At 43.8% G+C, this 23,556-nt stretch overlaps 1 protein-coding gene across 1 annotated transcript in view; it reads left to right on the top strand.

The window, feature by feature from the left end:
* The window catches only part of KCNQ5 (potassium voltage-gated channel subfamily Q member 5), a 575,985-nt gene that overhangs the window by 518,542 nt on the left and 33,887 nt on the right, over positions 1-23,556 (top strand). The window lies entirely within an intron of this gene.

The following is a 23,556-nucleotide window of genomic DNA, read 5'->3' as shown; positions in this document are numbered from 1 at the left end:
CCATATAATTTCAAGGTTTATGAAGTAAAACATTTTGTTTTTCATTTAAGATTAGCTTGGCTTTCCTTTTAAGAACGCCCCCCAGGATCTCTTATCCTGGGCAAAGAACCAAAGTCAAATCGCATCTTCCATTAACACGGAAAAGCCCGCAAAGGCCGTCAGCCCCGCTGTGCGCACTCCCGAGCAGAACCTGCATTCTCCCAGGCAGCGGGATAAAATTAACAACCCGGGCCCACAGTGACCTCAGGCTCCCTCGGCCCCCGGCCCACCCAGCCCATTCAGAGCTCGTGGGGCCGCCCCCCACTCTCAGGGACGCCCCCGGAGTTCCCTCCTCACACTTCCCACCCTTCACACCCGGGAACATCGGGCTCTCCCAGCAGCGCCCAGCGGCTGACCCAGCACAGGCCCTCCTGGCGGAGCTCGCAGCTGCCATCTGGGCTGTGCACTTGACCCGCCAGGTGCCTTCCTCCTGCCGCTGTGCTAAGGTGGGAAGTGCTCCCCCCAGCACCGGACACCCCTCCCGGCCTTACACCAAGCCCCCAGTGTCCCGAGTCACTGGCGGCACAGATCTCAGTGTCCTCTGGTCTCCGCACTCTCCTCCCTAGGAGTTGGCTGAAAGCCCATGAACAGCTGAGTCAAGAGTTAGCAGTTACAAGGCTTGTGTAGCACTCAAAATAGACTTGCCAGATATAAATGGACACATGATTTCTGGAAGGCAAGTTGGCAACAGATATCAAGAGGCCTTTACATCTGCCTAAGCTTGGACGCCTCCCACCCACCAATTCCATTTCTAGGATACAGTCAGTCGATATAATGAAGTAGCAGACGTTAGAAAAGATGCTATAAGTCTAAAATTATTGAAATAGATAAAGGACCACAAAAAGTAAATTATTCCATCTTGGCTGTGTGTGGATGTGTGTGTAAATTCATATATTTATAGTAAAAGTTCTGGAAAGGTTTATAACAATGAATGAACAGTTACCTCCAAGAGGTAAGATCAGAGTTATATTTTGTTTCTTCATGTTGTTCATCTGTATTTCCTATTATTTCTACAATGAACATGTAAAGCTTTTGTGATAAAAATGCAGAAGAGGATTTTCTATTAAAAAATCAGGTCCTCCTCTCAGACACTGCCCTTTTCCTCTCCCTCACTCTGGGGGCCCTTGGTCTAACTGGTGGCCGCCAAACCCCTCTCCTTAGGTGGCGTTCCTCCTGGTCTCGGTGCCGGGGACTAGCCTTCACCGGGGGTAGACGTGGACTGTCTGATGAGGTTTGACAGCTCCTACTACGAATAGAACTGTATTAGGCTCCGGGGCTGCCGTAACAAAGTACCACAGACTGGGTGGCTTAAACAACGGAAACTTATTTTCTCACGGTTCCAGAGGCTACAAGTCTGAGATCTCCTTGGGTCGCAGACGGCCACCTTCTCCCTGTGTCTCCACTTCTTCCCTCTGTGCATGTCTGTGTCCAGATTTCCTCCTCTTATAAGGACACCAGTCATATTGGATTAGAACCCACTCAGATGACCTCATTTTAACTTCATTATCTCTTTCAAGACCCTGTCTCTGAATTCTCAGGGACTGCGGGCCGGGACTTCAGCACATGGAATTTGTCGGGATGCCATTCAGCCCATACCGGAGCCCCTGCAAACTCACAGCACAGCATCCCCAGGGGTGCACACAGCTCCAACCCTCGCCCTGGGTCCACACGCACTGGAAACGCATGTATTGCCACAGCGGGTCCTTACCCTTCCAACGTGGGCTTCAGAAAGCATCGCTTCCGTGCTGTGAGGTCCTTACGGTTGGCTGAGCCCATCTAAATATAAAAGTCAGAGAATCCAGATTCTGAATATGGAAAATGAATTCTACTTGTATGTTTGGCCAGAGGGGAAGCATTTTTCAAAGACTCCTACAGTCAGCACTATCCATCACACTCTCTTCAGTTACTGCAAAGATGTCTCAGAGGTCAGACAAATAGAAACAGAAGTCCTGTTCTCTTCCAAACCACAAACTGGAAAGGTCTCCTACCGTGCATTTTCTACATCATCTCGTACACGTGCAGTTCTCTTTGGTTAGGAGGGAATTGCTTTCCCTGGTTGATACCTGTCTGAATTTTGGTTCTGAGTCCCCCAAGTGACAGGAGGCCGACTGCTGTCCTGTTGAAGTAGCTTTGTTGGCCGCCCACCCGCAAGAGACCATGACTCCTGACTCCTTGCTCCGTACAGTAGCCCAGAACCTTGACCTCTGATTTACCTCATGGTTAGATGTTGGGAAAACAGAAATTCACTTTTTATAGGAAAAAAAACTGAAGTAGCTATCAAATAAATGTAGATTTCAATTTATACATTTTGATATATAGTGCCTCTATGTGTTTTAAGTATTTCTAAAATCCACTTATTACCCATAGAAAATATAATACTGCATCCAACTCCCAATTATTCTGGATCTATTTGCTCATTCGCTTCTGGGGCTCTTTTTTTTCCACTTCTGTTTTCCCTTTATGTATTTTAGGCATTTCAATGCCCATTAACAGCTCAGGGAGAGTGGATGAATAGCGGAAAGAAAAATAGAAATTCAGACTGGCCTTGAGGTTAATAACTAACTTACATTTGGAAAATAATGAGCCTGTTAACTAAAAGACACCATAATAGGAAAACAAAAGAAATTCAAGGTTAATCTGTAAATTTTAATGATTCTTCCCAAATCTGATAGCCTTTACTACAGATGGTATTATTGTTATAATTTAATGACTCTTACAAAAGGTTATTAAGTATTACATGTTGTTTTTATTTGCTATCATTTTTGATGAAATTTACATGTTACGTTTTAAAGGGACACAATTTTAAATTTCGCATCCATGTGTACCAGAGAAGTGGAAAGTAACAGACAGATGTTGTCACCAGAAATTTACAAAGAGCAAAAGGAAGAAAGTAAACTGTAAGGGACTAGGGTGGTGTTGCCTGCCAATAGCAAACTGATTTTGACCAATATGATATGAATAGTAGTTTTAGTTTATAAATCTAATAATAAGAGATAGAAATGTTCCACTAGTCAATCAATAGTATTTAAGCCTCTTCATACAATCTCAGAATTTAGGTAGGATATGACTTTTTTAGATTCCATATGTAATGAGGGTCTGATCATGCATTTTGTGTCCTTCTGTGTCTGGCTTATTTCAGTTGGCATAATGGCCTCCACGTTCATCCATCTTGTTGCAAATGGCAGGATATCTTTCTTTTTCAAGGATGAGTAATACTCCATTGTATAATTTATACCACAATTTCATTTCACTATATGTATATGTATATCAAGCCATCATGGTGTACACTTTAAATATGTACAATTTTCATTTTAAAAGTAAAATAAAAATAAATTAGGTGGCTTAAAAATATTTGTATTTTAATATACAAGAATAATAATGATGAAAGTAACATTTATTGGCTGGCACTGTTCTGAATGCTTTACTTTGATGATTTCATTTAATTCTTCCAATAACCCTATGAGGGAGGCAAGTCGTGATCCCCATCTTGTGAATGAGGGAGCTGAGAGCTGCCCAGACCTAAGAGCCGTGAGCAGGGCAGCCTTGGTGCACACCCAGACCATCTGATTTCCCAGCCCTCCTGGAGGACACGTTCAAAGCTGCACCCTCAGATGTCGTATCGGTTTCCCTTTAAGCATCTTTCATTTCTCCTTTTTCGCACTGTTGCTCTTCCATCTTCAGTTGGCCAGATCCCCCTCCCTTAGAAACCATTCGACTTTGCCACTGGCCCACCCCTCCTTCTCCCAACCTCAGCTGCCAAACCTCTGAAGTGCATTGTCTTCAAAGAGTGGAAGATTCGGGGCTTCCCTGGTGGCACAGTGGTTGAGAGTCCGCCTGCCAATGCAGGGGACACGGGTTCGTGCCCCGGTCCGGGAGGATCCCGCATGCCGCAGAGTGGCTGGGCCCGTGAGCCATGGCCACTGAGCCTGCGCGTCTGGAGCCTGTGCTCCACAGTGGGAGAGGCCACAACAGTGAGAGGCCCGCGTGACGCAAAAAAAAAAAGAGAGTGGAAGATTCGGCAAATTGGGAAACGGCCTTTAGATGACCCGTCTCTGTGTCGATCAAGCACCCGGCAGAGGCTCAGGATCACAGCCACCTGGCCTGCGTGTCACCCAAGTAGGGAGGCAAACCGTGAGGCCATCTGAGGTCTGTTTCCACATACAGAAGGTGGTATCATGAGATGGACAGCCGTCAGCACAGACGAGCACATGGAACGTGGCGGAAGCAAGTCCAAGGAATGCCGGGCAGCAGAGCCCAAAGGATGAAATTAGGGAGAGCTAGGGGCAAGCCGAGGTTTCTGGTGACTAGTTAGGTTGCTATCGAAGAGGCTGTCGTGACGGACCCTGCTGTACTGGGAATGCCTTTCAGAGTTGCATCAAAGAGCACGAAAATCTCGACAGAGATAAGGCAGTAGCTGGAGGTGGCTCTACCCTGTAGAGCGTGAAAAAAAAAAAATCCGTCTCGAATACTGCATGTAACGTGCATGTCTTAACATGTGTAACATGGTTGCTGCTCAAGGAAACGCATCAGTTCTTGTGGGAAGCCCTCAGGGCTCGTGCTGGCTGCTCTAGTTCATGATAAAGACTAGCAGCCTTGGGTGCAGGGGTCCCCGAGCAGAGGCTGGGGGGTAAAGAGGCGAAATGCCTCAAGATCATGGGGGTCCCTGAGGCCCGTTCCCTTGTTCCAGGCACTGCAAGGAGCTCTTCTCTCTTCACTTCTCTCCTTTGCCTTTCTCCTCCAGCCAGGGTACCCGCTAGGGTGACTTTGGCTGCGGGGCACAAGAGAAGCAGGCTCCACTACCTTAACCAGTAGTGAAAAGTATCATCAGCACTTCGTGAAGAGAAGGTCAGAGGCAGGACGGCTCCCAGCCAGGAGGCAGGCGCCCTGGCTCCCCTGCTCTCGGCTCTCTCCTTCCATTCTGCCCAGCTGTGGTCTGTGTGCTGCTTCCTCCAGGCTGGCAGCCGGATGGCTACGAGCATCTTCCCCACACACAGCGCTTTGAGAGGCAAAGGGGGGACCACCCTAGGTTGTGAGGAAAACGGTCCACTCACGTCTTACATAGCAAAACTGGGTCTCACGCCTGAAATGACCACTGGTGAGGAGAGCAGGCGCTGGAGTTGCCAGTCGGCATCCAGCACCTGGCCTGCGGCCAGACTCCTCCACGGCGAGTATGTCAGGGGACGGGGCAGGGGGTGTGACTGGAGAGATGTGAGGGTTTCTGTTTGGGGATCAGCTCTTGGGAGAAAACCTCCAGTGGTGTCTGACACAGCCAAGAAATCTTCCCTGCTTCGTCGTGAAGGTGGCGGGGAAGAATGCTCTTAAACATGCTTCCTCCCCAGTATTCTGTCCACACGTCATTTCTGTTCCTCTGAGCGTCTGAAAGCCAGATTGAGACATGTTTTTTGGTTTATTTCTTGTTTATCATTATCTTTTATTTTTTTCCTCCTTTCTTTCATCACCAAATCTCCATGAGACCGTGACCGCAGACCGGCCTAACTCCTTGTATTTAAAAAGGACAAAGCGGGTAAAGGAAAACCTAGGGAAAAATAAATGAATTCGGATTGAGATAATACAATCTGTCCTCACATGCAGTCGGCCCAGATTGTGGGCTTCCTATCACCACGGCCACCAGGGGAAAACTGGGGCAGCCGCCTTCCTCAGCACCTCCTCACAGCCCCAGACACCCCATGCCTCAGGCTGCTTGCCTGGTACCCCGTCTTCCCTTTGGGTGAATGACAGCCGACTGGGTCTCACCTGAAATGAGCAAAAGAGAAGAAATGCACAGCCCAGGATGCCGGAACCCTCAACTCCTCTAGAAGGTAGAACGTCCATCCCCTTCCTCTCTTCTTTAACCTCTGTCCTCTGGGTCCCCAGCCCACCGTCTCGTAAACATCTTGTTTGAGATTGTCAGTAGATCAACGGGAACACTGGCAAAAGGGAAGCATTTTAGTGCAGTGGTTTTGCAACCAGCCTCAACTAACAGACTCCCGTACCCACAACGGGGTATCCTCCTCCAAGCAGCATAAATCACAAGCTACCAGCATTTCATATTTCACCCAGCCGCACACACGGCCCTTTCATCTGGTGCTGGGCCTCTTCTGCGCTTCTTTTCCAATGGCATCTGCTTCCCTTGTGTTTTTTTTCAGTCTCTCCAGTTGACATTTTTGGTGTTTCCACAAAATGCCAAGCACAGCACTGCACTTACCGTTTTTCCTGACTTCCTGCACTGTTGATCCAGCTTCAACCAGACTCTGATTAGCGTTTTCCACAATACATGTTACCTCCTGGCACTTTATGAAATTACCTGATGATGACTCTGCGTCGTGTTGACAGATTTAGTTCTTGTGAAGGCTGTGTTCCCTCAGGGCTTCAGCTGGACCCTGGAAGGGACCCCTGACTGGGGAGCTCACCCACTCCTCTGAGCTCCACCTGGAACAAAGCCTGAGGGTTTTCTTTCACACCAGAACAAAAGGATTTCCTGAGAATGACTGGGTCGAAAGTCTGGAAATTAAAAGTCCAGTCTATGCCCAACTTAACTGTTGGCATGATTCTGTGCAAAAGCCTGGAGGGTATTTAGTAGGAATCTGAAGCACACTTTCCATCCCTCACCAAGGTAACTGGTGAAAAGCATTACCTGGAGGAATCACCTCAATTCCTGTCCACGGGTTTCTTTTCTCCTTAGTTGTCTGGGTTCCCCATTTATTCAGCCAGGGATGGGTCCTGCTCCTCTCCTGGGTGTCCTGCACCCTCCCTGTCCCCCAGCATCTGCTCTTGTGTCCCAGGGTTCTTATCCCTATGGGGGGTTGGGGAGAAGAGACCTTTCAATCTCTGGTTATAGACTCTAAGAGACTAAGTATTTATCGTATTTCCGGTAAATGATTGCTTTTTCCAATACTTTTCGTGAAATGCCTGTTCCTCGTTTTTAATTACTGGGAAAATGCGTTTCTATTTTGATTGAACTGGAGATTGCCGTGGCTTTCTATTCTAATCCAAGTACTCTGTATCACAGAACAAGATTTCTGTCCAGATTTCTCTAGGTTCTTCCCCAATGTTTGTTGTCACCCTACAGTGATAGGGAAAATTATGTTTGGTTTCTCGTGGTAGGGAAAAAATAGCTCCCTGCTTTAGATCTGAGTTTTGAATGGATTCTACCTCCTTTCTTCTGGCAGAATCTAAGATGCCAGGTGACCTCTGAGTACAACCTTACGCCATGTCTTTCCACCTTCTGCGGATCCAGGTTTTATTGAGAATTGCAGGGTTGTGTAAATTGGAGCTCTGAATTTTGTTTCTCCAGCACAGCAAAGTGTGTGTGCATGTGTACGTGGGTGCTTTAAGATGAATTAGAATGCTGTATTCATTATCTGTTACTTAATGGACACTTACACTCTCACAGTCTCTGAGGAGGTCAGGAGTCCTGCAGTGATTTGGCTGGGTGATTCTGGCTCAGAGTCAGGCTCTCGCTGGGCCCAATGTCATCTCAAGGCTCAGCGGGGAGGGTAGGGGGTTGGGGTCCATTCTCAGCTCACTGCAGCACTTGCTGGCAGGTCTCATTCCCTCCTCACATCGGCCCCTTCATTCGTTGCCTGGACGTCCTCGTGAGGTTCAGCCGCAGAGACAGTACACGCTCAAGAGAGGGAGAGAGTACCCAAGACAGAGGCTGCCGTCTTTTCAAAGAACCAGCTTTTAGTTTCGTTGATCTTTTCTATTGTTTGCTTCATCTCTGTTTCATCTATTTCTGCTCTGATCTTTATGATTTCTTTCCTTCTACTAACTTGGGGTTTTGTTCCTGTTCCTCTAGTTGCTTTAGGTGTAGGGTTAGGTCGTTTATTTGAGATTTTTCTTCTTTCCTGAGGTAAGATTGTTTGCTGTAAACTTCCCGCTTAGAACTGTTTCTGCTGTGTCCCGTAGGTCTTGGATCACCGTGCTTTCATTTTCGTTTCTCTCTAGGTGGTTTTGACTTCTTCTTTGTTTTCATCAGCAATCCATTGGCTGTTTAGCGGCATATTGTTTAGCCTCCACGTGTCTGTGTTTTTTACAGTTTTTTTCTTGTAGCTGATTTCTCATCTCATAGTGTTGTGGTCAGAAAAAATGCTTGATGTGACTTGTTTTCTTAAATTTACTGAGGCTCACTTTGTGACCTAGCATGTGATCCATCCTGGAGAATGTTCCATGTGCACTTGAGAAGAATGTGGATTCCGCTTTTAGATGGAATGCTCTATAAATATCAATTAAGTCCATCTGGTCTAATGGGTCATTTAAGGCCTGTGTTTCCTTGTTGATTTTCTGTCTGGATGATCTGTCCATTGGTGTAAATGGGGTGTTAAAGTCCCCCACTGTTATTGTGTTACTGTCGATTTCCCCTTTCATGGCTGTTAGTATTTGCCTTATGTATTGAGGTGCTCCTACGCTGGGTGCATATATATTTAAACTTGTTATATCTTCTTCTTGGATTGATCCCTTGATCATTATGTAGTATCCTTCTTTGTCTCTGTGGCAGTCTTTAAAGTCTACTTTGCCTGATATGAGTATTGCTACTCCAGCTTTCTTTTGATTTCCATTTGCATGGAATACCTTTTTCCATCCCCTCACTTTCAGTCTGCGTGTGTCTCTAGATCTGAAGTGGTTCTCTTGTAGACAGCATATATATGGGTCTTGTTTTTGTATCCATTCAGCCAGTCTACATCTTTTGGTTGGGGTATTTAATCCATTTACATTTAAGGTAATTATCAATATGTATGTTCTTATTGCTATTTTGTTAATTGTTTTGGATTTGTTTTTGTAGGTCTTTTTTCTTCCATTCCTCTTTTGTTCCCTTCTCTTGTGATTTGCTGACTAACTTTAGAATGGTATTTGGATTGCTTTTTCTTTCTGTGTGTATGTATCTATCGTAGATTTTTGGTTTGCGGTCACCATGAGGTTTTGGTATAGCAGTCTATATATAAACAAGGTTGTTTTGAGTTGCTGGTCTTTTAATTTCAAATACATTTCCAATATCCTGCATTTGTACTTCCCTCTTCTCATGATTGCTGGTTTTGATATCATATTTGTGTGTGGATGATTTCCTACCTTTATTGTATGTTTGCCTTTACCAGTGAGCATTTCCATTTGTAATTTTCTTGTTTCTAGTTGTGACCTTTTATTTTCTGCCTAGAGAAGTTTCTTTACCATTTGTTGCAAAGCTGGTTCGGTGATGCTGAATTCTCTTAGCTTTTGCTTGTCTTTGCTTTTGATTTCTCCATCGAATCTGAATGAGATCCTTGCTGGGTAGAGTAATCTTGGTTGTAGGTTTTTCCCTTTCATCACTTTAAATATATCCTGCCACTCCCTTCTGGCCTGCAGAGTTTCTGCTGAGAAATCAGCTGATAACCTTACGGGAGTTCCCTTGTATGTTATTTGTTGCTTTTCCCTTGTTGCTCTTAGTATTTTTATTTTGTCTTTAATTTTTGTCAGTTTGATTACTATGTGTCTCAGTGTGTTCTTCCTTCGGTTTATCCTGCCTGGGACTCTCTGCACTTCCTGGACTTGGGTGACTACTTCCTTTCCCATGTTAGGGAAGTTTTCACCTATTATCTCTTCAAATATTTTCTCAGGTCCTTTCTCTCTCTCTTCTCCCTCTGGGGCCCCTATAATGCAAGTGTTGGTGCATTTAATGTTGTCCCAGAGGTCCCTTGGACCTCATTTCTTTTCATTCTTTTTTCTTTGCCCTGTTCCATGGCAAATGATTTCCACCATTCTGTCTTCCAGCTCACTTATGCATTCGTCTACCTCAGTTACTGTGCTATTGATTCCTTCTCATGTATTTTTCATTTAAGTTATTGTATTATTTATCTCTGTTTGTTTGTTCTTTAGTTCTTCTAGGTCTTTGTGAAACATTTCTTGTATCTTCTCGATCTGTGCCTCCCTTCTTTTTCCAAGACCATGATCATCTCTACCATCATTACTGTGAATTCTTTTTTGGGAAGATTGCCTATATCCACTTAATTGTTCTTCTGGGGTTTTATCTTGTTCCTTCATCTGGGAAATATTCCTCTGCCATCTCATTTTGGCTAACTTTCTGTGATTGCAGTTTCCCTTCCATGGGCTGCAGGGCTATAGTTCTTCTTCCTTCTGCTGTCTGCTCCCTGGTGAGTGAGGCTGTCTAAGAGGCTTGTGCAGGCTTCCTGGTGGGAGGGACTGGCTTCTGCCCACTGTGGTTGGAGCTGGGTCTTGCCCCTCTGGCAGGCAGGGCCGTGTCAAGGGGTTTGTTTAGCAGGTTGCTGTGGGCTCAGGAAGACTTTAAACAGCCCGTCTGCTGTTGGCTGGGGCTGTGTTCCTGCCCTGTTGGTTGTTTGGCCCAAGACGTCCCAGCACTGGAGCCTACAGGCTGTTGGGTGGGGCCGGGTCTTGGGGAGAAAAGGTGGCTTCCAGGAGGGCTCATGCCAGTGAGTACTTCCCAGAATTGCTGCTGCCAGTGTCTTTGTCCCCACAGTGAGCCACAGCTGCCCCCAGCCTCTGCAGGAGACCCTCTAATACCAATAGGTAGGTCTTTCCCAGGCCCTCATGAGATCACCACTTTTTTTCCCTGGGTCCTGGTGCACACGAGACCTTGTATGTACCCTCTAAGGGTGGAGTTCCTGATTCCCCCAGTCCTGGCCTTCAAACCCAGATTCTCTGGGGGTTCCTCCTCCCATTGCCAGGCCCCCAGGCTAGGGGCTCAGAACTTTCACTCTTGTGGGAGAACTTCTGTGGTATAATTACTTTCCAGTTTGTGGGTTGCCCACCCAGAGGATATGGGATTTGATTTTACTGTGATTGCGCCCCTCCTACTGTCTCGTTGTGGCTTCTTCTTTGTCATTGGATGTAGGATATCTCTTTTAGTATGTTCCAGCAGTTTTCTTGGTGATGGCTGTCCAGCAGTTGGTTGTGATTTTGGTGTTTTCATAAGAGGTGAGGTCATGTCCTTTTCTCTACCTCTGCTGCAGTCCTTTATAGCCTAACATCTCATCACCTCCTCCACCTCAGGGTCACACAGACCAACCCTGGGACAATGTAAAGGGGACTGCACAGAGCGGTGGGTACCTGGAAGTGGACTCACTGGGGACCATCTCAATGGCTAGCTACACGGATGCCGTTGCACTGGCAGGTCTTTTAAGTGACAGGTTTCCACCACTGCCTCTTGTCTTTCCAGGAACCCCAACCACCAGCTTCCCATCCCTTTCAATTGTCTCCATTACCTGCCTCCCTCTAGAGGCATTTGGGCTTGGGGTCTCCAGTCTAACCATGTCACATCCAGAATCCTACATATTATATTTCAGGAAAACCCCAGCACATCCTGGTCAGCCTTGGGGACAGCTAGACTTTTGTGTTCCAATCTTAGTGCAGCCTTTCAAAAGTCATATGGAGCATTTGATTAGTGTAACAAGAAATAAAAGAACGTAAGGAAGCAGGAAGCCAGCTAGTCAGGATCAAAACCAAAGTGTGCTGACCTCCACCCCAGAGTTCTTTCTGTTATAATGTGTGGCCCACCTTTAGCTGCTTCAAGAGGTTGAAGGGATGTTCTTGGTCACTTCGAAGAGCAGCACGAGAACCCAGTGTGAATACCAGCTTTTAGCTCAGTATCAGGACAGTCTAGCCATGAGAGACCCCGCATCAATGGAAGAGCCCATCCCTGGATGCCTTCACCCCAAACCTGGATCATCAACACTCAGGGGCTCCAGCCCCCGAGGAAGTCAAGCCAGACAGCCCCAGAGAGATCTGCTCACCCCACGTTCTGCAACTGTTCTTCTGGCTCCTCCTCAACCGTCACCTCTTATGCCCCCTGAAAAGCAGAGGACGAGGGGAGGACTGGCTGAGGGATGCTGCTCTGACCTGCCCTCACTTCCTCGGATGCAGAGAAAAGTGCTTTGCGTGGCCTCTTACCTCTCATGAGCCCCACCCTTCCTCCTCCCTTCCACTGTCGGCTGCAGCCCTGAATCTCCTGAGAAGTGTGTCCTCTGTGCCCCGCCTACCCTGACGTGTGTGCCTGTGCGTGTGCGTGTACATGTGTGTGTGCGCACGTGAGCTCTCCAGAGTGGAGCCTTCACAGGACGATGAATTCCCTTCAACTGGTGGGTTCCATTCAAGTCACCGAATGTGGGGGGACTGCCCAGGGCCAGCATTTTTCTGGCACTAGAGGGGCCAGGTGAGTAGACATGACCCATTTGTCTGTAAGCTTTACCACCAGCCCCACCCCAGTGACCGTGTTGATTGGCCCTGGGGAGTGGGGACGCATCTTCCTCACTCTGCAGCCTTCACACTTTCCACGAAATAAGCACAAAGTCAGCTATTACACAGATCACAGAATTTAGCCCCTATATAAGGGGAGCACTTTTCAGCTGCATGGTGATTTTTCATTCATATATTTCAAGCTCTTTCCTTCAAAGGCACACTTAGTTCTCTGTTCCACAAAGAGAAACCAATAGGACACAATTTTTAAGTTATATTTAATTGCTCTCATGGAGTGTTCTACTGGGTAAAAAAGAAAGAAAGAAAGAAGAAAAAAAGGCCAGGATCCTTTCAATGGCTGACCCAGGAAAAAGCCAAGTTACCCAGGCTTTGCTTTCTGTTATCTGCAGTATGAAGCTCAAATTGTTCTAAATTCCTTTTATTTTCAACGTCTGATTTTTCCCAGCTTTTCTTCTCTTGCCATCTCTTTCGTCTGTTGCCATGTACAATGCATAACAACAGTTCCTAAACTCTGAAAATATAGAAAGCTCAGAAGAATATTGCCTGGGGAAAATTAATCCTTGTACCTCTAGTCACAAAGATTCATTTGCACATGAAACCCTGAATTCCCCCTGGTGAGAGATTTCCATCTTTCATTAATCTTATGCAGTAGCAACTGGTGTACTACATCACTGTGTCAGAGCCAGTGAGTAAGCTTTCCCCAAACTGAACCTGTGTTCCCATGATTTTGTGTTTTGGTTGAAAAAAGTCATGACCTCACGTTGTCTTGTATTTGTATCAGTTACCTGTTCAGACAAAGCTGTTCCCTCCCCCCAGATTTAGTGGCTTAAAACAGCAACCCTTTTTCAGCCTGCACTTCTGTTGGCAGTTCTTCGGGCCTTGGCTGGACTCACCTGTACACCTGTGACCAGCTGCTGGGCAAACCCATCTCCGCTCGGTGCAGTCTCCCAGACTCCAGCAGGTCGGGCAGATTCTCGTGGTGGTAGGTTCCTAAGAGAGTGTTACCAAATGCAAGTCCGTGTGCCTGACGCACAGTGAGGCCAAACAATACCGAAACATCGGTGTTTGGAGCAGAGAAAGGTTTATTGCAGGGCCGAGCAAGAAGAACAGGTGGCTCAGGCCCCAAAAATCCCCGAACTCCCTGAAGGGTTTCAGCAAAGCATCTTCAAAGGCCAGATGAGGGAAGGGCTGTGGTTACTTGTTGCAAACTTCTTTGTGTAGCATCCTTTGCTCTTGCCGCTGTCCGCTGTTGGGTCACAATGTTCCTGTAAACCTCCAACAAGACAAATGTTATTCTCTGTTCTGCAACTTTGTTATCTGTATATGAATGTAAACGGTGTTATACCCTTAAAGGTCAGAGCCTTGAGAATGGGTTGTTCTGTATATTTCAGGCTAGAGGCAGCATTCTTAACTGGAAGCAAAAGGAGTAGAATACAAAGGTTAAAGTAAAAGAAGCAGATCCAGTATGGAGTCAAGCTTGTTCTTTGTTAAAAGAGTAGAAGCGGAACCTGCAAGTCTGCTGAGGCCTCGGCTCAAGTGCTCACAGAGTGACAGTCACTGCATCCTGAGGGTTACAGCAAATCATGGGGATGGCCTAACGTGAAGTGGGGACTCGACTGTCCCAACCCACACCCGCCACTTTAGCTTACTCTTATTATGTGCAGTTGGTTCTGCAGACACGGTGTCGATGGATAATCGCTTTGTGTTTCTTCCCATGGTTTCTTTCACTTCCAGAGCCTCAGAAGGAAAGGGAGGGAAGACAACGTTGTTAGCATCTAATATATGACAGGAGTTGTCTAGGCATTTTCTTTTTTATTTTATTTTATTTTTTTAACATCTTTATTGGAGTATAATTGATTTACAATGGTGTGTTAGTTTCTGCTATATAACAAAGTGAATCCGCTATACATATACATATATCCCCATATCACCTCCCTCTAGCGTCTCCCTCCCACCCTCGCTATCACACCCCTCTAGGTGGTCACAAAGCACTGAGCTGATCTCCCTGTGCTATGAGGCTGCTTCCCACTAGCTATCTATTTTACATTTGGTAGTGTATATAAGTCCATGCCACTCTCTCACTTCATCCCAGCTTACCCTTCCCCCTCCCTGTGTCCTCAATTACATTTTCTATGTCTGCTTTTTTATTCCTGTCTTACCCCTAGGCTCTTCATAAACTTTTTTTTTTTTTAGATTCCATATATATGTGTTAGCATACGGTATTTGTTTTTCTCTTTCTAACTTACTTCACTCTGTGTGACAGACTCTAGGTCCATCTACCTCACTACAAATAACTCAATTTCGTTTCATTTTATGGCTGAGTAATATTCCATTGTACATATGTGCCACATCTTCCTTATCCATTCATCTGTTGATGGGCACTTAGGTTGCTTCCATGTCCTGGCTATTGTAAATAGAGCTACAATGAACATTGTGGTAAATGACTCTTTTTGAATTATGGTTTTCTCAGGGTATATGCCCAGTAGTGGGATCGCTGGGTCATATGGTAGTTCTATTATTAGTTTTTTAAGGAACCACAATACTGTTCTCCATAGTGGCTGTATCAATTTACATTCCCACCAACAGTGCGAGAGGGTTCGCTTTTCTCCACACGCTCTCCAGCATTTATTGTTTGTAGATTTTCTGATGATGGCCATTCTGACTGGTGTGAGGTGATACCTCATTGTAGTTTTGACTTGCATTTCTCTAATGATTAGTGATGTTGAGTTTATTTTTGTGTACGGTGTTATGGAGTGTTCTAATTTCATTCTTTTACATGTAGCTGTCCAGTTTTCCCAGCACCACTTATTGAAGAGGCTGTCTTTTCTCCATTGTATATTCTTGCCTCTTTTATCAAAAATAAGGTGACCATATGTGCATGGGTTTACCTCTGGGCTTTCTATTCTGTTCCATTGATCTATATTTCTGTTTTTCTGCCACTACCATACTGTCTTAGTTACTGTAGCTTTGTAGTGTACTCTGAAGTCCAGGAGCCTGATTCCTCCAGCTCCATTTTTCTTTCTCAAGATTGCTTTGGCTATTTGGGGTCCTTTGTGTTTCCATACAAATTGTGAAATGTTTTGGTCTAGTTCTGTGAAATATACCATTGGTAGTTTGATAGGGATTGCACTGAATCTGTAGATTGCTTTGGGTAGTATAATCATTTTCACAGTGTTGATTCTTCCAATCCAAGAACATGGTTTACCTCTCCATCTGTTTGTATCATCTTTAATTTCTTTCATCAGTGTCTTATAGTTTTCTGCATACACGTCTTCTGTCTCCATAGGTAGGTTTATTCCTAGGTATTTTATTCTTTTTGTTGCAGTGGTAAATGAGAGTGTTTCCTTAATTTCACTTTCAGATTTTTCATCATTAGTGTATAGGAACGCAAGAGATTTCTGTGCATTCATTTTGTATCATGCTACATTACCAAATTCATTGATTAGCTCTAGTAGTTTTCTGGTACCATCTTTAGGATTCTCTGTGTATAGTACCATGTCATCTGCAAACACTGACAGCTTTACTTCTTCTTTTCCGATTTGTATTGCTTTTATTTCTTTTTCTTCTCCGATTGCTGAGGCTAAAACTTCCAAAACTATGTTGAATAATAGTGGTGAGAGTGGACAGCCTTGTCTTGTTCCTGATCTTAGTGAAAATGGTTTCAGTTTTTCACCATTGAGAACGATGTTGGCTGTGGGTTTGTCATATATGGCCTCTATTATGTTGAGGTAAGTTCCCTCTATGCCTACTTTCTGGAGGGTTTTTATCATAAATGGGTGTTGTATTTTGTCAGAAGCTTTTTCTGCATCTATTGAGTTGATCATATGGTTTTTCTCCTTCAATTTGTTACTATGGTTTATCACATTGATTGACTTGTTTATACTGAAGAATCCTTGTATTCCTGAGATAAACCCCACTTGATCATGGTGTATGATCCTTTTAATGTGTTGTTGGATTCTGTTTGCTAGTCTTTTGTTGAGGATTTTTGCATCTATGTTAGTCAGTGATATTGGCCTGTAGTTCTCTTTCTTTGTGACATCTTCATCTGGTTTTGGTATCAGGGTGATTGTGGCCTCGTAGAATGAGTTTGGGAGTGTTCCTGCCTCTTCTATATTTTGGAAGAGTTTGATAAGGATAGGTGTTAGCTCTTCTCTAAATGTTTGATAGAAATCACCTGTGAAGCCATCTGGTCCTCAGCTTTTGGTTGTTGGAAGTTTTTTTTTTTTTTTTTTTTTTGCGGTACGCGGGCCTCTCACTGTTGTGGGCTCTCCTGTTGTGGAGCATGGGCTCTGGACGCACAGGCTCAGCAGCCATGGCTCATGGGCACAGCCGCTCCGCGGCATGTGGGGTCTTCCCGGACCGGGGCACGAACCTGTGGCCCCTGCATCGGCAGGCGGACTCTCAACCACTGCGCCACCAGGGAAGCCCTGTTGGAAGATTTTTAATCACAGTTTCAATTTCAGTGCTTGTGATTTGTCTGTTTATATTTTCTACTTCTTTCTGGTTCAGTCTTGGAAGATTGTGCACTTCTAAGAATTTGTCCATTTCTTCCAGGTTGTCCATTGTATTGGCATATAGTTGCTTGTAGTAATCTCTCATGATCCTTTGTATTTCTGCAGTGTCAGTTGTTACTTCTCTGTTTTCATTTCTAATTCTATTGATTTGAGTCTTCTTTTTTTTCTTGATGAGTCTGGCTAATGGTTTATCAATTTTGTTTATCTTCTCAAAGAACCAGCTTTTAGTTTTATTGGTCTTTGCTATTGTTTCCTTCATTTCTTTTTCATTTATTTCTGATCTGTTCTTAATGATTTCTTTCCTTCTGCTAATTTTGGAGGGTTTTTTGTTCTTCTTTCTCTGATTGCTTTACGTGTAACGTTAGGTTGTTTATTTGAGTTGTTTTCTTGTTTCTTGAGGTAAAATTGTATTGCTATAAACTTCCCTCTTAGAACTGCTTTCACTGTATCCCACAGGTTTTGGATCATCTTGTTTTCATTGTCAGTTGTTTCTAGGTATTTTTTTATTTCCTCTTTGATTTCTTCAGTGATCTCTTGGTTATTAAGTAGTGTATTATTTAGCCTCCATGTGTTTGTATTTTTTACAGATTTTTTTCCTATAATTGATATCTAGTCTCATAGTGTTGTGGTCAGAAAAGATACTCGATATGATTTCAATTTTCTTCAATTTGCCAAGTCTTGATTTGTGACCCAAGATATGATCTATCCTGGAGAATGTTCCATGAGCGCTTGAGAAGAAAGTGTGTTCTGTTGTTTCTGGATGGAATGTCCTATAAATATCAGTTAAGTCCATTTTGTTTAATGTATCATTTAAAGCTTGTGTTTCCTTATTTATTTTCATTTTGGATGATCTGTCCATTGGTGAAAGTGGGGTGTTAAAGTCCCCTACTGATTGTGTTACGGTCGTTTTCCCCTTTTATGGCTGTTAGCATTTGTGTTATGTATTCAGGTGCTCCTATGTTGGGTGTATAAATATTTACAATTGTTATATCTTCTTCTTGGATTGACCCCTCGATCATTATGTAGTGTCCTTCTTTGTCTCTTGTAATAGTCTTTATTTTAAAGTCTATTTTGTCTAATACGAGAATTGCTACTCCAGCTTTCTTTTGATTTTCATTTGCATAGAATATCTTTTTCCATCCCCTCACTTTCAGTCTGTACGTGTCCCTAGGTCTGAAGTGGGTCTCTTGTAGACAGCCTATATACGGGTCTGGTTTTTGTATCCATCAGCCAGTCTATGTCTTTTGGTGGGAGCGTTTAATGCATTTACATTTAAGGTAGTTATTGATACGTGTGTTCCTATTACCATTTTCTTAGTTGTCTTGGGTTTGTTATTGTAGGTCTTTTCCTTCTCTTGTGTTTCCTGCTTAGAGAAGTTCCTTTAGCATTTGTTGTAAAGCTGATTTGGTGGTACTGAATTCTCTTAGCTTTTGCTTGTCTGTAAAGGTTTTAATTGCTCCATCGACTCTGAATGAGATCCTTGCTGGGTAGAGTAATCTTGGTTGTAGGTTTTTCCCTTTCATCACGTTAAATATGTCCTGCCACTCCCTTCTGGTTTGCAGAGTTTCTGCTGAAATATCAGCTGTTAACCTTACGGGGATTCCCTTGTATGTTATTTGTTGTTTTTTCTCTTGCTGATTTTAATAATTTTTCTTTGTATTTAATTTTTGATAGTTTGATTAATATGTGTCTTGGCGTGTTTCTCCTTGTATTTATCCTGTATGGGACTTTCTGCACTTCCTGGACTTGGTTAACTACTTCCTTTCTCATATTAGGGAAGTTTTCAACTATAATCTCTTCAAATATTTTCTCAGTCCCTTTCTTTCTCTCTTCTTCTGGGACCCCTATAATTTGAATGTTGGTGCATTTAATGTTATCCCAGAGGTCTCTGAGACTGTTCTCAATTCTTTTCATTCTTTTTTCTTTTTCCTGCTCTGCAGTAGTTATTTCCACTATTTTATCTCCCAGGTCACTTATCCGTTCTTCTGCCTCAGTTATTCTGTTATTGATTCCTTCTAGAGAATTTTTAATTTCATTTATTGTGTTGTTCATCATTGTTTGTTTGCTCTTTAGTTCTTCTAGGTCCTTGTTAAACGTTTCTTGAATTTTCTCCATTCTCTTTCCAAGGTTTTGGATCATCTTTACTCTCATTACTCTGAATTCTTTTTCAGGTAGACTGCCTATTTCCTCTTCACTTGTTTGGTCTGGTGGGTTTTTACCTTGCTCCTTCATCTGCTGTGTGTTTCTCTGTCTTCTCACTTGGCTTAACTTACTGTGTTTGGGGTCTCCGTTTCGCAGGCTGCAGGTTCGTAGTTCCTGTTGTTTTTGGTGTTTGCCCCCAGTGGCTAAGATTAGTTCAGTGGGTTGTGTAGGCTTCCTGGTGGAAGGGACTAGTGCCTGCTTTCTGGTGGATGAGGTTGGATCTTGTCTTTCTGGTGGGCAGGCCCACGTCTGGTGGTGTGTTTGGGGTGTCTGTGATCTTATTATGATTTTAGGCAGCCTCTCTGCTCATGGGTGGGGTTGTGTTCCTGTCTTGCTAGTTGTTTGGCATAGGGTGTCCAGCACTGTAGCTTTCTGGTCGTTGAGTGGAGCTGTGTCTCAGCGTTGAGATGGAGATCTCTGGGAGAGCTTTCACCGTTTGACATTATGTGGAGCCAGGAGGTCTCTGGTGAACCAATGTCCAGAACTTGGCTCTCCGACCTCAGAGGCACAGTCCTGACACCCAGCTGGTGCACCAAGACCCTATCAGCCACATGGCTCTTTTCCACCAACTGCCATCGTTAAAATCACTGCAGAAGACGCAGGGGGAGGCATGCAACCTACTGTCTGCAACCCTTTTAAAAAGCATTCATTAATGGGTGTGATTGACAAAAGCTGAAGAAAAAGCCATGTTGCTCCTGGGAAGAGTGCAAGTGTAAAGATCTGAATAAAAAGATGTAGTTTTCTATGCACCAAAGCACTTGTCAGCTCCTCTGTAGGTAATGATAGTCCACTGTTAAAGAATATTCTTGCAACAGCAGTGTAGGAGACTTATTTCTGGCGTCAGCGGTCCTCCATTCACCCCTATGGACGGCTCCAGCTTTGTTCCAGCGATCGGCAATACTATTCCAATCATCTAGGCATTTTCCATCTGTTAGCTCCTTCAACACCCACACAGCTGTTTTGCAGATAAAAAAATTGAGACCCAGAAAATGTAAATAAGTTGCCCACGTAGCTCAATCTAAATACAGAGCTGGGGTTTGGAATCGCGCTTAGGCAGGATTCCAAAGCTCTTCTTGTCCTACCATGCTGTTTAGCAGATGTCTTTCACATACATCACATCACGAATGAGTGAACGCATGAAATGTGGAATAAATCCGCTATAAGTGTAGTGTTAGTCAAACGATTTGTTATCTTCTTTTCCAATTAATATGGCCTGTCTGCTCAAGCCATGCTCCCTTAGTCATTACATAATCTATAAGTATTGTTTCCCACCCCTTCAAGCATCAAGGTAACACATCAGTAATTCCCATTATTTTTTGAAAGGCCACTCTTAAACGTTGCCATCTCTGGCCAAGCTCACCCAAATGGTACCAATGTCAACACGTTGTCATTTCCTGGCAGTATCGCTGCTAGCCTAATAAGAATTGAAAGTTGGGGAATAGTTTACCAGATCTATTTTGAACTCCCCAACAGAATTGTTTAATGAATAATGCAGATCTGTAATTCTACAGTTTGTTGGGCCACTGCAAATCATGACTGTTTGACTGTGGTCAGATGTCTCTGAATATGGTTCAAAGGAGACAGAGCTCATCTTTTTGGAGATAAGATTCAGTAAGTTGTTTTAAGTCACTTTGCCATGTTTCAGAATGTTTCTCCCTAAGGTGACGTACTGTCTGTCTTAGTCTAGAATAGCAGGAGCCATCCATCAGCCTCTTCCAATTTGACCTGGTTCAGTTATTTTACTGTACGAGGAGGCCAGCTGGGGTGGTGCCGGCAGGCTGGACCCGCGGTTGTCTCAGTGGTTGGCCTTTGCTTTCTTATAATCACTTGGCTGTGCTAGGATTACCGGAACGTTCGTTCTAATAAAGGCAGTCCTGCTGGACTATGAATTTGCCTTGCTTTTTTTTTTGTTTGTTTGTTTGTTTGTTTGTTTGTTTTTGCGGTACGCGGGCCTCTCACTGTTGTGGCCTCTCCCGATGCGGAGCACAGGCTCCGGACGCGCAGGCTCAGCGGCCATGGCTCACGGGCCCAGCCGCTCCGCGGCACGTGGGATCCTCCCGGACCGGGGCACGAACCCGCGTCCCCTGCATCGGCAGGCGGACTCTCAACCACTGCGCCACCAGGGAAGCCCTGCCTTGCTTTTATCGCACACTCTGAGATCCCTTACCGGCAGAACTACGAAAGTCTACAAAAGTCGATCTCTGTGTCTATGAGTAAAAAAAAATGTTTTCACAAAGCTGTGACTATTGATGTATTTGTTTTCAATTCAGTATGGTGAGTCCTCAAGAAATTTTTTATGAAAATTAAATTAATCCAACACAGTGGTTAAAAACACAGTTTGGGAATCAAAGGGAGCTTGTTTCAAATCCCACTTCCCCCACAAGGTAGTTAGGGAGGAGGCCAGTGACCTAACCTCATTGTGCTTGAGTTCCTTCTCTCTTCCTAAAGTAGCAGGAGGGAATTCCCTGGCGGTCCAGTGCTTGGGACTCGACTCCGCGCTTTCACTGCTGAGGGCCCGGGTTCGACCCCTGGTTAGGGGATTACGATCCCACAAGCCTTGCCATGCAGCCAAAGAAATAAAGTAGCAGGAGTAAAACCTCCCTAATAGGATTGTTTGTGCACTAGTGAGATGTAATGTGTGTAATATCCTTGCCTGACACAGAATAGGTACTCAGTACATTGAATGTATTGTTATTATTTGTTAATTTATTAATGCTAATTTCTGCATTAATTTTAATGAGTTAAAGTCCTGGGCTTGATTAATTTGCATGTTTTCATCTTCCTTTCTTCCAGCACTTGATGGCAATTTCTGTCAACAGTAAATGGAAGTTTAAAAGCTATATGTTCACACAAACTTTATTTCTTTATTCCTTAGAGTGAGTTTTAGGGGTCTTCCTGGTAAATAATTTATATAATCACAGAAAGAATGAAGTTATCCTTATTATATCTCAGACTATTTTTTATCATGGATCATTGCCTTTATTAAAGATGACAGAAATAATGCATTTGTTCTGGAAGAGAGGCATTGATTTACTATATGACAGCACAGTACATGGCACATAATAGTTGCTTAGAAAACACTTATCGCGAATGGGTAATTAACAGATAATGACCAAATAAATGATTTAATATTTATTTAGTCAGGAGTCAGTTCATTGCACCTCTTTATAGAAATTGCTTTGGGATTGTAAAAAGCCCCCCACACAAATGAGATGCATCACTGAAGCCCAGAGTGTGATATTATTAAAAGTGGTTATTGCTGAATCACTGAATGTTGAGATAGTCAATAAACTGGATATTTGAGTGGTTTTTAAGAAGATAATTAAACTCCTGTATTGCCTTATTGTTGCAATAATTTTAAAAGAAGTATAAAACATACTCCAGTGTTCCCTTTTGAATAAAGATGGCGAATATATCAATAGTAACCTGTGCGATTCAAAATAATTTTTTAAGTATTTTACTAGGCAGTTCCTAGGCATTGTTATGGTGTGATCAGCAATTTTAGCATAGAGACCATGTCAGTTATTTTTGAACACTCTCCAATGCTTCATATCATCACTCAAAACAGAAAGACTCCTTTTAATTAAGTGTCAGGAACTATCCATGAATTTTTGCCAGCATTTCTGCTAGCCAGTAAGTAAGGTTAATTGACAATCCCTCATAGAGAATCTTAGAGAAATTCACATCATAATTAACATAATTTAAGATGCTGATAATGCATGAATTATCTACTCAATCAGCGTGAGTGGGGTCTTTGGTCTTTCAGAGAAAGTGCTCAAGTGCAGTAGTGTCTTACATAATAGATCCCTCATTAGTGTGAATGCTGCTAATTAGCAAGCCTGAGAACAAAAACAATAAAAATCTGGTTTTCCAAATTGCGAGGGTGCTGGTTAGTGTGTTTGCTAAACACGGTTAGATTACCATTTTGACTGAATTCCAACAACCAAGTTTCCCGTGGTCGTGGTTTGCAGGCACTGTGCGTGGTATATTTTATCTGCCTGGGAGTAATCAGCCGTGTGCTACGTTTGCACTGAAATTTGAGATAAATCATATTTTAGGAAGTTATCAAGGATGTAGTTTGGTGAAGAATACGGATACAGTGTTCTATTTCTGAGGTGACTTAGAAACTTCAAAGAGAAAGCGATGAGAGTAACCCTCGTTTTCCCAGGCTGTAACTTATCTCAGCTGGCGTGGAGCCCACCCACTGCCCGCCCTTATGAGACGTGGGCTGCAGACTACGCGCATTTCTGTGTGCCACCTGGCGGGGAAGGGCGTGAAAGGGACAAAAAAAGAGTTTTTCTCTTTCGTGCCAAAGAGCAGTGGGTGATTTTTTTAAACATCTGAGAGAGAACTGATGATGGAGAAGTTAGAAAAGAAGAAATAATGAAGAGAAGTAAAAATGGGGGTTGCACCAGGCAGAAGAGACTGTCTATAGTCCTTTTCAATCTACAGTAGAGTGTCGTGAAATCAAACTCACAAGGTGGGAGGTGTGGGGTAGATGGGATGAGGCAGGACAGAATAGGAAACAGACTGCATCACAAGTAGTGGGAGTCAGGATTATTTCATGAGCCTTTTAGATTTTTTTCAAAGAATTCGT

The sequence above is a fragment of the Phocoena phocoena genome, chromosome 12 (genome assembly GCF_963924675.1).
Source record: "Phocoena phocoena chromosome 12, mPhoPho1.1, whole genome shotgun sequence".
Classification (NCBI taxonomy): Eukaryota; Metazoa; Chordata; class Mammalia; order Artiodactyla; family Phocoenidae; genus Phocoena; species Phocoena phocoena.
This window is presented reverse-complemented; position numbering and strand designations above follow the sequence as displayed.